The sequence below is a fragment of the Suricata suricatta genome, chromosome X, assembly GCF_006229205.1.
Source record: "Suricata suricatta isolate VVHF042 chromosome X, meerkat_22Aug2017_6uvM2_HiC, whole genome shotgun sequence".
Taxonomy (NCBI): domain Eukaryota; kingdom Metazoa; phylum Chordata; class Mammalia; order Carnivora; family Herpestidae; genus Suricata; species Suricata suricatta.
The window spans coordinates 85,122,555-85,136,164 of NC_043717.1; positions in this window are offsets into that span (position 1 = coordinate 85,122,555).

The window sequence follows — 13,610 nt, forward strand, 5'->3', positions numbered from 1 at the left end:
CATTGAGCAATGTGTCTATTTTTTATGTCAGTACCATACTGTTTTGATTATTACAGCTTTGTGATATAACCTGAAGTCTGGAATTGTGATGTCTCTAAGTTTGTTTTTCTTTTTCAAGATTGCTTTGGCTATTCAGGCGCTTTTGTAGTTCTATACAAATTTTAGTGTTGTTTGTCCTACTTCTGTGAAAATGCTGTTGGTATTTTGATAAGGGTTGCATTAAACATGTAGATTTCTTTGTTCTTCCAATCCACGAGCCTGGAATATCTTTCCCTTTCTTTCTGTCATCTTCAATTTCTTTCATCAGTGTTTCATAGTTTTCAGAATACAAGTCTTTCATCTCTTTGGTTAGTCTTGTTCCTAGGTATCTTATTATTTTTGGTGTAATGGTAAATGAGATTTTTCCCTTTAATTTCTTTTTCTGCTGCTTCATTTTTGATATATAGAAATGCTATGGATTTCTGTATATTAATTATATATCCTGTGACTTCATTGAATTTGTTTATGAGTACTAGTTTTCAGGGTTTTATACAAAGAGTACCATGTTATCTGCAAAAAGTGAAAGTTTTACTTCTTCCTTACCAATTTGGATGCCTTTTTTTTTAAATTTTTTTCTTACTCCTGTGGCTGAAACTTCCAGTACTATGTTAAATAATAGTAGTCAGAGTGGACATCCTTGTCTTGTTCATGACTTTAGGGGAAACTCTTAGTTTTACCCCATTGAATATGATGTTAGCTGTGGATTTTTCATATATGGTCTTTATTATGTTGAGGTATGTTCCTTGTGAACCTCCTTTGTGGAGGGTCTTTATCATGAGTGGATGTTGTACTTTGACAAGTTATTTTTTTTATCTATTGAAATGATCATATGTTTCCTCTCCTTTCTCTTATTGATGTGATGTATCACATTGACTGATTTGTGAATACTGAAACACCTTTGAAGCCCAGGAATAAGTCTTACTTGATTGTGGTGAATGATTTTTTTTATGTATTGTTGGACTCAGTTTGCTATTATTTTGTTGGGGATTTTTGCATCTATCTTCATCAGGGATATTGGCCTGTACTCTTTTTTGTGGTGTCTTTATCTGATTTTGGTGTCAGCTAATGAATTTGGAAGTTTTCCTTCCTTTTCTATTTTTTGGGGGGGGGGATAGTTTGAGAAAAATAGGTATGAATTCTTAAATGTTTGCTGGGATTTTCCTGCCAAGTCATCTGGTCTTGGACTTTTTTTTGTTTATTACTGATTTTTTTTTATTACTGATTCAATTTTTTGCTTGTTTTTTATTTCTTCATGTTTTAGTTTTGGTAGTTTATGTGTTTCTAGGAATTAATTCATTTGTGGTTGGTTGTCTAGTTTGTTGGCATAAAGTTTTCATAATATTCTCTTATAATTATTTGTATTTCTGTGGTGTTGGTTATTGCTCCTCTCTCATTTGTGATTTTATTTCTTTGGGTTGTTTCTTTTTTCTCTGATGAGTCTGGCTTGAGGCTTATCAATTTTGTTGATCTTTTCAAGGAAACAGCTCCCAGTTTCATTGATCTGCCCAATTTTTTTAGTTTCTATATCATTTATGCATGCTCTAATCTTTTTATTTCCTTTCTTCTGCTGGTTTGGGGGTTTTTTGTTCTCCTTTTTTTGACTCTTTGAAGTGTCCTTTTTTAGCTGCTTAAGTTTAAGTTATTTATTTGAGATTTTTCTTGCTTTCTGAGGTAGACCTGTGTTTCTATAAACTTCCCTCCTGGAACTGTTTTGGCTCCATCCCAAAGGTTTTGGATTGTCATGTTTTCATTTTCACTTGATTTCATGTGTTTTTAAAATATATTTTATTTCCAGGTTGACTCTTCCATTATTTGGTAGCATGTTATTTATCATCTATGCCTTTGTGTTCTTTCCTGATTCTTTCCTGTAATTGACTTCTAGTTTCATAGCATTGTGGTTAGAAATGATGAATAGTATGACTTTAATCTTCTTGAATCAGCTGAAATTCATTTTGAGGCCTAATATGTGATCTATTCTGAAGAATCTTCTATGTGCACTTGAAAAGAATGTGTATTCTTCTGTTTTAGGGTCGAATTTTCTGAATACATATGTTAAATCCATCTAATCCAATGTGTCATTTAAAGCCACTGTTTCCTTATTGATTTTCTGTTTGCATGATCTGTCAATGTACATGGGATGTCAAAGTCTTCTACTATTATTGTAGTACTACTGATTAGTTCTTTAATGTTTGTTATTAAGTGTTTTATGTATTTGTTTTCTCCCATGTTGGGTGCATAAATATTTACAATTATATCCTCTCGAATAGTCTCCTTTATTATTTTACTGTGTCTTTGTCTCCTGTTATACTTTTGTTTTTAAAGTCTATTTTGTCTAAGTATTGCTACCCTGGGTTTCTTTTGACATCCATTTGTATGATAAATGTTTTTCCATATCCTCTTTTTTAATCTGTAGGTATCTTTAGTCTGACATGAGTCTCTTGTAGGCAGCATATAGATGCATCTTGTTTTATTTTTTCAATTAGTCACCCTGTCGTTTGATAAGAGTGTTTAGTCCCTTTACATGTATAGTAATTATTTTAAAAATTTTTAATGTTTATTTATTTTAGAGAAAGACAGAGCGCGAGACGGGGAGGGACAGAGAGACAGAGAGGAAAACACAGAATCCAACGTGGGCTCCAGGCTCAGAGCTGTCAGCACAGAGCCCAGTGCTCTGCTGGACAGAGGAGTCTTGGCTGAAGATTTTTCCCTTTCAGCACTTTGAATATATCATGCCATTCCCTTCTGACCTGAAAAGATTCTGCTGAAAAATGTGCTGATAGCCTTATGGGATTTCCCTTGAATGGAGCTGTCTTTTTCCCTTTACTCCTTTTAAAAGTCTTTCCTTTTCACTATTTTTGCCTGAGTAATTATTATGTGTCTTGGTGTGGACCCCCTTGTCTTAATTTTTTGGGGCAATATCTATACCTCCTGGATCTGGATATTAGTTTCCTTCTTCAGATTAGGGTATTTTCTATTATTATTGCTTCAGATAAATTTTCTCCCCCTTTTTCTCTCTTGTCTTCTGGAATCCTTATAATGTCAATATTAATACACTTGACAGGTCACTGAGTTCCCTAAGACTATTCTTCATTTGCAAAATTTTTTTCTCTCACTGTCTTCTAATTACTCTGTCCCCCGAGTCACTAATTCATTCCTCTAGCCTGCTATTTATTCCATCTAATATATTACTGATTTTATATCTTGTGTTCTTCATGTATGATTGGTTCTTTTTCATGTTTTCTCTGTCTTTGCTAAGGTTTCACTGATATTTTCCACTTTCTGTCAAGTCCAGTGAGTATCTTTATGATCATTACTTTAAATTATCTATCAGGCATATTATATCTGTTTCACATCTGTTCTCTTCCTGTGATTTTGTCCTGTTCTTTCATGTGGGACCTATTCCACTCTCCCCTCATTATATCTAGCACTCTGTTTTTCTGTGTTTGGGAGGATAGCTATGTCTCCTACTCTTAAAAGTAGTGTCTTTATGAAGAACAGGTCCTATCGTGTCCTGTTGTGCAGTGTGCCCTATTCCCCAAGACCTGGCACTTCAGACAGTGTCTCCTATGTGTGTTGTATGTGCTCTGCTATTGAGTCCTGGCCTGTTTTTCCTTTATTCAGTTGTCTGTAGAGACTCTCTTTGCCTTTTGTGAGCAGTGTTTAGTCCCTGGCTGGGTTGGACACGTTTTCACAAGGTGTGTACTGGTCCATTTTGAATCTAGTCCTGCTGCCAGAATTGAAGCCCCCCAAAAGGCATGAGTCAGGTTAGGCTCTGGACAAGTTTGTACTGGTCTCCTGGGGGAGGAGACCCATAGTGCCAGCCCTGAGGCAAGTGTGACCAGGGAGAGCTTGGCGTGAGCAAGTCAGATAGTGAGTGTTGGTTTGCACTGTTTTCTGCAGGTAGCTCTATGTTTATGCTGAGGGGTGAGGTAGGGAAATGTTGCATTCTAGCTCCTTTGTTCCTGGAGGCATCTTCCGGTGATCCTGTCCCTATGTGACATGCTCAGGGATTAGTCTATCTCTCCCTCTCCTGTGCCCCAGGTGTTTTTCCAACAGCTAGTTCCACACTGTACTCCTGCTGGCTGTTTGTGGTGCTGTCTCTTTAAGGGTAGGGACTCAACTTCTTAAAGCCTTCTAGTCTCTCCTGGAGCAAAATCCCCTGAGGTTTTAAATTTCAGGCTTTAAGTCCTGCTGGTTGTAAGAACTCACAAAATTCAGTCCTTCTCACTTTCAAAGTCAGATTTAATGGGGACTTGTCTTTCCTGTGTGGACTTCCCAGTGTGATCGTCTGTTTCTCATTCTTTTCCACAACCGTGGCTCCCTTCTGACCATGCTCCATCACAGTCCATTTTTGCTCCAAAATCTTATCTGTGCCCTTCTTACCTTCTTCCATATGGTCTCTTTATACCTTTAGTTGTGGAGTTTGTTCTGCCAGTCTTTGGGTCATTTTTAAAGTTGTTTACACTGATGTGAGTGTTATCTAGTTGTATCCATGGGGTGAGACAGACTTAGGGTCCTCCTTCTTTGCCCTCACTGGGCCTGCTTTATTGTTGCTGCTGCCTATTATGGACTGGTTTTTGTTTTCTTGTTTAGTGAGTTTTCTAAACTATATTCTGTCATGCATGGCCACTAACTTCTTTCTTCTGTTAGTTTAGTGATCAGCTGGCGTTTTGACAGTCAACCTATATGCCTGGAACTAAAAAATGAAAGAAAGAAAGAAAGAAAGAAAGAAAGAAAGAAAGAAAGAAAGAAAGAAAGAAAGAGAAAGAAAGAGAAAGAAAGAAAGAAAAGAAAAGAAAAGAAAAGAGAAGAAAAGAAAAGAAAAATACTCTTCCAGTCTTTGCTTTATGTTGGTGGACTTCTGCAACACTTACGCAGTTCATTTATAACTTTGCCTTAAGATAGTCTCTTTACAACTCTGCCTTATACTTCCGACTTGTCTGCAACATGAAGGTCAACCAGGGGTGAAATATAGGGTTTTTGTAGCCTTTTCTGATCCTTTATCTTCCCTGAGCATGAGTGTGTTTTTTTCAATTCTCCCATGTACATGGGAACTTTCAAAAAGCCCTTATTCCTACACACATCTCCTTTCCCAACCCGTTTCTTCAAGCCAAGCCTTTTGGACTGTTTATTACTTGTACCTTTTGTCTCTTGGTGCAGTCTGCTTCAGCCAATACTGATATCTTCAATTTATTTTAACAGGAGCCACTTGGATAACTGTCCCAAGTCAAGGGAAGTAACAGGAATCTTTTGCCCCAGTCTTTGTCAAAGCCTCCAGACAGGCTGAGACCCACAATTATAATTCTTTAAGATTAAGTTTCCTTTTACTCCCTGTGGTATGAGGGCTGTCATCTTTATAGCTGCTGATGATCTGGAGCATTGGGGATGGTAGGTCGACGATGCTACTTATCAACACCTTCTTTTTTCACTGTGTCTTCCCTTGGCTATTATAAGTTTTTGACTAGATTCCAAAGTTCTTCAAAAGTTTATTGTGGCAGTTTTTGCCTGCTTATCAGTTACTTTTGGAGAAGATGGATGCATGCAGTTTCCACTCTGCTATTTTCAGTGATATCCTAATTTTTTTGAATGGCTAATCTAATAACATAAAATGGCTAGGATTTCCAAGGAAGCTGACTAAATGCCAAAGCTCTATGTAAAAGAAATTTTTTTTACAGATTATTCTGAAAAATACTCCTACAACAACCTCTGACCTGTTCCAATTATCCTTTTGAAAGCACCCCCCAAAATCATTTCTATTCCTCATTTGATTAGTGCTATACTTATGTTTAGTGGCAGTACATGTATCTTGATTTTAGAGGTGAAGTATGCGGAAATAAAAATAAGTATGTCTTCTTCATGAATATGATCTGTTCTCCTTTTCTACAACTTTTATGCATGCCTGCATGTCTACCTTCAGATTTCCCTCTTTTCCTCTTTGACAATGATTACATTTCCCCTCATGGTTAATTATGTGAATTTTTTCCTGTGTTCTGCCTTATGTTTTCCAAAATCACTGTGCTTTTATCAAAAGAGACCAAGGCTAACCTTGTTCTCTAGCCTGACTGATGACAAGTGCTAATGATACTGGTGATTCAGTTCTGTCATCACTTTGGTTTCTGAGTATACACAGCTTGAGACAGCATTACAGAAGAGGGAAGAATGTGGGAAACAGAGGGGCAGCACAAAATGAGCTTGATTTTTTCCAAATCTCCAGCTACTGACTGGTCATAAATCATCTATCACAATTCTTTCAGGGCCCTTTAATATCATTTGGAACAACAATTTGTAGGCCGTCTATGCTGCGTTTCCATGCTGGAGTTCTCATCTTTAATCGGAACAAATACTGAGGATATGTGGTGGTGGGAACAGACATTGAGAGGGAAGCTTATCATGTTTTTGGATAGATGGTCCCTTACATAAAAGTGCATGCCCTATTTATTGACTCCCACTTATTAGATTTTTTTCTCAGAATTTAATACCCAGAACATCATCTATTATGTCAGAATTGTGAGTTGGTCTCTTGTTCATAGCTTAAGAATGCAAGTCTCAAGAATATCATTGTATAAGTTATTGATACTCACAAATACAAGCTACAGAGTGTTTCCATGTTCATTACATTATTCTAATATAAGTCATTTTTGTGAAGAATTGATAAATGGTAGCTTTATTAAGATTTAATGAAGAAAAGAAAGAGACATGTAGAAGCTCCTGAAATGTAGGGAACAAATTGGAGAGCAGAGCATTTTTATTTTCCTGAGAAGACAGCCTAACTCTTAAAATCAAACTCACCACTGCTTTTTGACAATGTAAGAGTCATTTATCCCCTGTGGAAGACCCAACCCCACTGAGAATAGAATCTAGGGCACCGGGGTGGCTCAATGTGTTAAGCATCCAACTCTTAATTTTGGCATGAGTCATGATCTCGCGGTTGGTGCATTCAAGCCCTGCATTGGGCTGTGTGCTGACAGTGTGGAGCCTGCTTGGGATTCTCTTTCTTCTCTCTCTGCCCCTCCCCTACTCACTTGTACACTCTCAGGCTCACTCTCTCCTTCTCTCTCTCAAAATAAATAAACACTTTAAAAAAATAATGGAATGTAGATATCAGCACCATAAAACCTATCAACCATCATCTGAGGGTATGAAGTGTAGTCCATAATGTTTGTGGCACTGAAGCTAATTTGAAAACTCTAAAATCTCAAGGATTATACATGCTTCTGGCAACAGAGGTGCATCAGGCCAGCCTTTTAGACTGTATATACAAATTGCCTAGGAAAACTTTCGCTGTCCTGATTATTACTTTACTAAATATTCCACATTTACCCACCAAGTAAGATCTAATTCAAGTTTCACCTGATATGTGAAGGCTCCAGTTGCCACACACCAGAAGAATATCTTGGTTTTACTGTGTCCTTATATAGATAAGTGCTACCTGATTGTGAAATCCCCAGAAACTGCATCAACTTATTCTTCAGTTTTACCATGTGTACAAGTCTCGCTTCTTAAATCAGAATACGAGGTGGAAATATTCCCAAATTCTGCTATGTCCAATTCAGGCCTTCAAAAAATAAATCTCCCAACTTATTTATTAAACCTGCCTCTTGCAATTGAGATAACACAGCTCTCAGGCATGATGAAAACACCTCTCTTAAGTGACTACTGTGTTATACTGATGGGACTTAGGCCTTAGAAGAAATAAATACAGCTGATCATAACTATCTTAGCAGTTGCTCTTGACCTTGCCTACATACTAGAAGCAGGTAGGAAGCTTTATAAAGTACTGATGATTGGCTCCCTCCCCCAAGATTCTGAATTAATTTGTCTTATGTGCATTCTGAGCACTGGAATTTTTTCTAATGTTCTAGGTAATTTCAATGCAGCCAAAGTTGAGAAACACCAGTCAACACCAATATGGGCTTTACCTTGCTCTTGAATATTTGCTGTTTTCAACTATAGTTGTTCTCCAACAATCAAAACTCTAATTCAGGAAAAATATTATTTGCAGGTAGATATTTCCTTTGATTAGAAAAATGTAATTTTGGGACGCGTGGGTGGCTCAGTCGGTTAAGCGCCCAGCTTTGGCTCAGGTCATGATCAAATGGTTTGTGGGTTCAAGCCCTGTGTCGGGCTCTGTGGTGACAGCTCAGAAACTGGAGCCTGCTTTGGATTCCATCTCTCTCTCTCTCTCTCTCTCTCTCTCTCCTCTTACCCCACTTATGCTCAGTCTCTCTCTCTCTCTCTCTCAAAAATAAACATTAAAAAATTTTAGTGTCATTTCAACATAAAGAGACTGTGAAAGCACAAATCTCTTTTGAGGAAAATAGTGAAGATCTATAATTACCTGAAATTATGTTACAAATGGACTTCTGCATTCTACAATATATGTTCTCATGAATAAGTTTTGTGCAGATGACCCCTACACCACAAGTTCATAATTAAGACATGATAGCTGCTATTCCAATTAATACATTATTTGTATCCTAATGATAAACTTTCTTTCCAACTTTTTTTTACCTGAAAGACTCTAGCCTTAATAGTTATGGCAAAAATTATCCTGCTGAGACTGACTTGCTTCTATAATTCACATCTCTTTTAGTCATCTACCAAAGCTGAAGCTGAGTTTGAATTTTCTTCTTTTACTTGGCTGCTGTGCTGCTAGAGTGGAACTTATTTTAAATATGGTTTAAACACATTCCTTCATACTCTCCCCCCCTTTTTTTTAGCACCTAGTCAATTTCAGATCCTCTTAAAAAAAAAGTATCTCAGTTCTCCAAAGGGTCACCTTCCATAAGCATCCTGATTTTACTTCAAAATGAATTATTAAAGATTTTCGCTGAGTGGACATTCTACCCTTTGCTCCAGTGACCTTTGCCTAGAAAGATTTTATACTAGAAAACTGGAAGTTTAATCATCAATGATGTTAAAATCATTGAATATTAGATCTAGGTGACATTTTTATAAATATTATTTACCTTTTCGAAATGATAAGATTGATAAATCAGTTACTTCCTAGAGCATCAGGTTATAATATTAGGAACCAACTACTCTAGTAGTGTGATAGAACTGGTTTGGACACAAACCCTGACATTCTTTTAAATTTATTTACTCAAAGCAAGTTGTCAGATTCTTCCCTAATAGGCTTTTAAATAAAAATTTGGAGAGATTAGAGTACTTAACTACAAAATATCTGTTGCCTGACTTGTAAACTGAGGATAATTCTTACCACATTGAGTTATAGAGAAGATTAAATGAAATGATTTGTACAATAGCTTCTAAGTGCACTACTTGCTAGTGGTTGATTCTCAATAAATATTAAAAGGAAAGGGATAAAAACTAATCCCCTTACTTTAAAGTTGAAGAAAATTATTCCAAGAGAGATAAACTAACTTGTTTGAAGTTTCCAAGTTAGTAAGGGGGGCAGGCTTAGAGCTGGAGGCCAATAAGCCAATAAAATAGTGAGTCAAAGTGTCTTTCCCTATATGAAAAACTTCATCCAGAAAATTTATTTCTCAATTTAGATGAACTTCTTTTGTTCACATTTGTGATAGGATTGCCATGAATGTTCACTTACATTTTTTTCTGTTTAGCCCTAGTATCGAATTGGAACAACAATGACAGAAACTTACTAGTTTCTGTCCCATTACTATCATGTGCAAGGCTACCTAAGTTTTAAAAAGATATTTGATGCATAATCCATCCTTTCCAAAATATTTGTTAAAAGAATTTAAGAGTTTTTATCACACACTCTTCTTTATTGAAAATAAATGACCAATTTCTTACATTTTTCCCACATATACATCCTATGTACATGACTATGAGTGTCTGTAGAAGGGACACATTGTTTTATTAGCTTTGGTTCATTCATTCATCCTTTCTTTATGTTTCTTTCCTTGTTGCTTTATTATTCTAATCCTTTCTTTATTCTTCACTCTAAAAAATGTTTTCCATGATTGTAAAATGAATAAAAGGGATAAGCAAACTCCCCTATGTTTATTACTCAATACTGAAAAAAAAATACAAGAAAAATCAATAAGATATCTGGTTTTAAGTTTGACACACAGGGAGCTTGGAAGTTACCACTCTGTCCTAACAAATGAAAAGCTGAACAAATTGTAAAATCAACTCTTCCTAGATCCATAAGAGAAGTTAGGTCACAGCACAAACCAAGACACCAAAAATTGAAGTGACAGACAAGTAAACCCAGAGAATTACAACTTACTAGTGTAAAACCCACAAGCAGAAACCCCTGTGGGGATAAGTGCTAGGGTAGGAAAACCTGAACCGTAATTGAAAAATTGCTGGAGACGCAGTGTAGACCAGGCTGAGTAATAAAAATTCCAGGGAAATCCAGACATTGGGAGAAAAGTACACTTGTGAGCTGTACCTCCAAGAGCTTGACTGGGTTCTAACAGTGACTATCAGTGACTGATCTCGCTGTCTCTTTCAGGGAGATGGGGAATGGAACCATTTTAAACCACAACACAGCATTCTGTTTTTCCAAACAGGTTCTGCCCTCAGGAGAAACTACTTAACCAGAACTTAACTTGCTGGAAGTTTAACCAAACCTAATTGATCTGGTAGGAAGGGTAATATCCAACTCCAGCCAGTTCTAGCCTGTAGGGGAAGGGACATACTCAACTCCAACACCCTCTAGCCGATCTGTCTCAACCAAGGGAAAGAGAGAAAACTGAGAAGTACAAGCCAAGTTCACAATATAGAGGAGCAAGCTCATTAAAAGTTTGAGACCTAATCCTAGGACTATAGGATGTTTCCCTGCCTTCAACATCTTGCAACTACATTACTAAAGGCTTATATACAGCAGTTCCTTTTACCTGGTATGTTATATCCTGTTAGCAAGGCACAAAACACAGTTTGAAAGGACAGAACGAGATTGGGACTAAAATCAGATATGACAGGGATGTTAGAGTTATCTGACTGGGGATTTGAAGCAACTATGATTAATATGCTAAGGGCTATAATGAATAAATATACAACGTGCAAGAACAAATAGACAATGTAAGCAGAAAGCTGGAAATTCTAACAAAGAACCAAAAATAATGGAGATAAAAATGACTATAATAGAAATGTAGAATGACTGTGCTGGGCTTATTAGTAGGCTGGACATAGCTGAGAAAAGAATCTCAGAGTGTAGAGATATCTCAATAGAAAGCTCCCAAACTGAAACTTAAGATGAGAAAAAGACTGCATGACACAGAATGGAATATCTAAGGATTGTGGGACAACTAAAAAATATATAGCATATGTAATAAGAACACCATAAGGAGAAGAGAGAAAGGAACAAAAAGAGAGAAAGGAAATATTCAAAACAATAATGACTGAGAATTTCCTGAAATAAATGTCAGATATCCAATCATAGATCCAGGAAGCTCAGAGAACATCAAGCAAGAAAAGTGTTTTTTTTTTTTTAAACTATACCAAGGTATATCATATTCAAACTTTAGGAAATCAAAAGTTAAAATCTTTTTTTAAAATAGTTTATTGTCAAATTGGTTTCCATACAACACCCAGTCCCCACAAGTGCCCTCCTCCATTACCATCCCTTCAACTCTCGGTTCCTTTTCAGTATTCAATAGTCCCTCAGGTTTTGCTTCCCTCTCTCTCCCCAACTTTCTTTCCCCCTTCCCCTCCCCATGGTCCTCCATTAGGTTTCTCCTGTTCTCCTGTTAGACCTATCAGTGCAAACATATGGTATCTGTCCTCCTCCGCCTGACTTATTTCACTTAGCATGACACCCTCGAGGTCCATCCACTTTGCTACAAATGGCCATATTTCATTATTTCTCATTGCCATGTAATACTCCATTGTGTATATATACCACATCTTCTTGATCCACTCATCAGGTGATGGACATTTAGGCTCTTTCCATGTTTTGGCTATTGTTGACATTGCTGCTATGAACATTGGGGTACATGTGCTCCTATGCATCAGCCCTTCAAGTGAGTATGAACTGGGAAAAAGTTAAAATCTTAAAAAGCCTAAGTGGAGGAAAAGCCTTATGAAAGATAAAAGATAAGAATGATATATGACTTCTTCTCATAAATTATGCAAGTAAGAGATTGGAGTAAAATATTGAAAGTGTTGAGAGAGAAGAAATAACACCGAACAAGAATTATGTGCCCTGTGAATTATCCTTCAAATGGAAAGGGAAAACAAGCCATTCTGAAACAAACAAAAATTGAAAGAACTTGTTGCCAGTACACCTGCCTTACAAGAAATGTTAATAGCTCTTCGCTTAACTGATAACAGTTTGTTCAAAATAACAGCAGCAATGTATTAAATTATGTATGCTTATGGTATATATTTATGTGTAAACAAAATGAATGACAGAAATGATGCAAATAATGGGAAAGAGGAATTAGTAATAATTTGCTATTATAAGGCACTCACACTACATCAAGAGTCTAAATGCACAAATTAAAAGATAAACATCTGAAAAGATAAAAAACAAGACCCAACTCTATGCTCAGTAAGTTGAGCATCCAACTGTTGGTTTTAGGTCAGATGATGATCTCCTGGTTTCATTGGTTTGACCCCTATGTCAGACTCTGCACTGGCAGCTCGGAGCTTGCTTGGGATTCTCTCTCTCTCCTTCTCTCTCTGTCCTTCCCCTACTCATGCTGCCTCTCTGTCAAAAGATAAATAAAAACTTCAAAACAAATTTTTTTAAGTAACCCATTTTAAATATAAAAGCACATATAGATTAATAGTACATGGATAAAGATTTACTATGCTAACACTAATTAAAAGAAAGCAGGAGTAGCTATATTAATTTCAGACAGATCAAACTTCAGAGCAAGGGAATTTATTAGGGATAAAGAAGGGCATTGTATAAAGGGATCACTTCTTCAAGAAGACATAACAATCCTTAACATGTATGCACATGATAAACGGGCATGAAAATACTCTAAGCAAAACCTTATAGAACTATGAGAAGTAGCTACATCCACTTTTATAGTTGGAAACTTCACAATCCTCTGTCAGAAATGGAAAGATGCAGCAGGCAGAATTTCTGTCAGAACATAGCTGAATTCGACAGTACTGCCAATTAACTGGATATAATTGTTATCTATAAACTAGTTTATTTAGTAACAAAATACATGTTCTTCTCTAAGTCATAAGAACATTCACCATGATAGACCACATTTTGGGCCATAAAACACACCTTAACATATTAAAAAAGAGTAGCAATCATTTGTCTGCTCTCAGACAACTGCTTAAAGGAATCAGTATAGGGGCTGGGTGGCTCAGTCACTTAGGCATCTGACTTCAGTTCACAGTTCATGAGTCTGAGCCCCACATCAGGTGCTGTGCTGACAGCTCAGAGCCTGGAGCCTGCTTGGGATTCTGTGTGTGTATGTGTGTCTTTGCACCTCCCCCATTCATGCCCTGTCTGTCTGTCTGTCTCTCTTTCTATCAAAAATAAATAAACATTAAAATAAAAAGATATCAATACCAAAAGATAGTTGGGAAATCCCAACATACTTGGAGATTCAATAAAACATTTCTAAATAACACATGATTCAAAGAAGAAATTTCAAGAGAATTTTTAAAAA